Genomic DNA, 3,373 nt, shown 5'->3' on the forward strand with positions numbered 1-3,373 from the left:
CGGCGGGAGGGCGGCGGCAGTGTGAGGCGCGACAAAGTGTTGCGGCCGACGGGGTTGCGCATAGGTGGGAGCGCAGGGCGGCGAGGTGCCGACGGAGCAGAAGAAGCAATGGTGGAGCAGAGGGCAGCGACCCACTGGTAGGAGAGGGTGGTGGCCAGATGAAAGAGGCAGCGAAGCGTAGGAGCACCGTGCGACGACCAGCGGCTAGATGGGAAGGCGGGGGAGAGAGGCAGAGGGCATGAGGAAATCGTGCGATCGTGCAATGCGAGCAGTTGCTATTTCGGGAAGGTAAAACTAATTAGCGGCGGGATGACTGCGGGCTGCTGAAGGCACTAAACGTGTTTAGCACTACAAACATTGGAGCCGCGTGGACCATCAGATCGAGTTATTTGGATGAATGAGATTGTTTGATTCTCCGCCCTCTCGTGCTTTTATAGAGGTAGTAGATTAACCTTAGTTTAAAACCGCGACACTTATTTTGGATAGGAGGAAGTACCTTTTATTTTATCTATATTGCAGTCCTTTTTGGGAGTTAACTCAGTTTTGTTCTTGTCATGTACTCTATCCGTTTCTAAATATAAGACTTTTTAGACATTCCAATACGGACTATATACGGAGCAAAATAGTTGAATCTACACCCTAAAATATGACTACATTTGTATGTAGTACGTATTGAAATCTCTACAAGGTTTTATATTTAGAAACGGAGGGAATATCAATGAAACACTGGCTTATCTGCTGTGTTTTTGTAACATAACGGTGTGTTGTGTAAATTTGCTGAGGTTTTAACGTGGGTGCTTAACTTGATCTCATGTCCTATCACAAGGCTTGGTCTCTCTAGAGTGGAGTATATTGTCTAAGGATCTGTTTTGCCCATGAAGGGTGACTCTGATTTGGCCGATTTTTAGAGGGCAAGTCATTTGCAAGAAAATTGGTGACAATCTTCCCTAATTCGAGATTCCGCCTCGGCAAATTTTAGCATAACGGGCATCAAACCAAACGAGCATAGTTCATGATGGATCACCGATACAAACACAAACTGAATTCCAGTGAAATAAGATTACAAACTCCTATGAGTAGCACCATCATCAACCTTATTTTTCTCAAAGATTACAAACTCGCAAATGCTATATTCGCAGTTATTCTCCTCAGAGTGATCAAGGATCAACTCCTGTTCACAAAATCTACTTTCATCAACCAAGAAAGACGGAAAGTTTTCGCATAACAACGAATGCTCTGCACAAAATTGAAAAAATGCTTGGGCCACAAGAATACGACATGGGATTCACGTATGTCGAATCATGGGCCACAAGGTCGCCTACGTCCTCCAGGGCGCCGGCGCCTGCGGGGTCGTCCTCCCGGAGGCCGCCAGGGAGAAGGTGATCCCCGTCAAGGAGGGCGACGCCCTCGCGCTCCCCTTCGGGCGCCGTCACCTGGTGGCACAACGCCGCCGCGGGCGAGCTCGTGGTGCTCTTCCTCGGCGACACCTCCAAGGGCCACCGCCCCGGCCGCTTCACCAACTTCCAGCTCACGGGCGCCTCCGGCATCTTCACCGGCTTCTCCACCGAGTTCGTCGCGCGCGCGTGGGACCTGGACCAGGACTCCGCCGCCAAGCTCGTCTCCACCCAGCCCGGCTCCGGCATCGTGAAGCTCGCCGAGGGACACAGGATGCCGGCGCCGCGGCCCGAGGACCGTGACGGCATGGTGCTCAACTGCCTGGAGGCGCCGCTGGACGTGGACATCAAGGGCGGCGGGCGCGTGGTGGTGCTCAACACGGCCAACCTGCCGCTGGTGAAGGAGGTCGGGCTCGGCGCCGACCTCGTGAGGATCGACGCGCACTCCATGTGCTCGCCGGGCTTCTCGTGCGACTCGGCGTACAGGTGACGTACATCGTGCGCGGGAGCGGGCGCGTGCAGGTGGTGGGCATCGACGGCACCCGCGTGCTGGAGACCCGCGCCGAGGGTGGGTGCCTCTTCATCGTGCCCAGGTTCTTCGTCGTCTCCAAGATCGCCGACGACACCGGCATGGAGTGGTTCTCCATCATCACCACTCCCAAGTACGTATATACTTCTTCTTCAGTGAACCGTGGGAGACTTCCACATTTTTAATTTCTAATAACTGCACCGTAGTAGAACTCTTGAAGCATGTGTACCAGATCTGCTGGCATGCACTATTTTTGTTCGGTATATGCTGTCTAAGTATTTCAAAATTGAAGTATATTAATTATTTCCAATCTACCATACAATTATTGGGTGCACAGTTAATCAAAAAAAGGTTCACTTAAATAGTCGCGATTTTTATATTCTTTACATTGCCATGGTATCTTGTCTAGCTGCATTTTGGTAGCAACAATATAGATATAAACATAGAAATAAAATGGTAGCTTAACATACACTTCTTTTTTCAGGAATTTATATATATTGGAGTAATTCTTTAGGAGATGTCAACGAAATTATTGATACTACTTTATGCCCTTTCTTGTGAAAAAGGTTCTTATAAATTTTGAAATTTCACCGCATATAGTCACATACACACAAACTAAGTATTCATCGTAGCTTGTTTTCTTTGTCATAAAGTGAACCAAGGTCAACCTAAACTATATTTTACTGCACATCTCAAAGCAATTGCATTGTAGAGATAAACGATGCTACATTTGATCTCAACTAATTTTTGTTTCATCTAAAATGTAGCCCAATCTTTAGCCACTTGGCGGGGAGGACTTCAGTGTGGAAGGCAATATCACCGGCGGTGCTAGAGACGGCCTTCAACACAACTCCAGAGATGGAGAAGATGTTCCGCTCCAAGAGGCTCGACTCCGAGATCTTCTTCGCTCCCAACTAAATTGTCATGCAGCCACTCATCCATCTCGACTTGGCTAGCCACAAGCATCTTAAATCTAGTTTCTCTTAGACGTGGGTTCAGGGTCTATTAAATTGAAGTTTGTCTCTTTTTATTTAGTTAGCAGATGTAATAAACAGATGGATGTGGCCAAACTGGCCATGGTTAAGTTTAGTATTCTTTTCGAGAACAATGTGATATGCGCTTTAAACTGCTAGATATAGTATCATTTATGGATTGGTTTTACCACTTGTTGCCAACTTTTTCCCGCTATTATTTTTTTACTAGTATGTGTTATATCTTCTTGATGAGATCTTTTATGTCACGTTCAAATCGTTGGACCATTAATTTGTAAGATCTAATGGTGAAAGCTAATCCATACGACTCAATCATGCAAGCATTATATATATGACCAACCATAGTAATATATGGGTTTTAGGGATAAGACGTATGGATGACAAGTCCTACAAATCAAGGAGACGCCATGTCATTTGTTCAAGCACGGCAAGATTTGTATATCATAATAATCAGTAGA

General features: G+C 46.9%; 1 pseudogene; it reads left to right on the plus strand.

Moving 5' to 3' along the window:
* Positions 1-1,301: 1,301 nt before the first annotated feature.
* LOC119355228 lies at positions 1,302-2,841 on the plus strand (annotated as a pseudogene).
* The last annotated feature ends 532 nt before the right edge of the window (positions 2,842-3,373 follow it).

The sequence above is a fragment of the Triticum dicoccoides genome, chromosome 1A (genome assembly GCF_002162155.2).
Source record: "Triticum dicoccoides isolate Atlit2015 ecotype Zavitan chromosome 1A, WEW_v2.0, whole genome shotgun sequence".
NCBI lineage: Eukaryota > Viridiplantae > Streptophyta > Magnoliopsida > Poales > Poaceae > Triticum > Triticum dicoccoides.